Genomic DNA, 311 nt, shown 5'->3' with positions numbered 1-311 from the left:
CCAAACACATACTCGCCCTCGATTTCCGGCACCGAAGCTGTAGGCAGTTTAGAGCGTTCGGCGAATTCCAAGAGGTGCCTCATTAATGATTATTGACGATGGCACTTTTGGCACCGCTCCTCCCGTGGCTCCAGCTGCGCCTCCTCATCCCAGTCTCTAATTCTGGCCGTGTTTTTCCAACTCATTTTTTGTTCCCGTTCTGAAATCTTGTTCGGAGAAGGCAGGGAGGAAGCGAAGAGAGATGGGTGGAGAGAGAAAATAAGGGAAGGGAAAGGGTAAGGAAGGGGACGCGATAGTGCCATAACGACAAC

Source organism: Penaeus monodon, chromosome 29, assembly GCF_015228065.2.
Source record: "Penaeus monodon isolate SGIC_2016 chromosome 29, NSTDA_Pmon_1, whole genome shotgun sequence".
Taxonomy (NCBI): Eukaryota; Metazoa; Arthropoda; class Malacostraca; order Decapoda; family Penaeidae; genus Penaeus; species Penaeus monodon.
The sequence above is the reverse complement of the archived record's forward strand: the minus strand, read 5'-3'. Positions refer to the sequence as shown.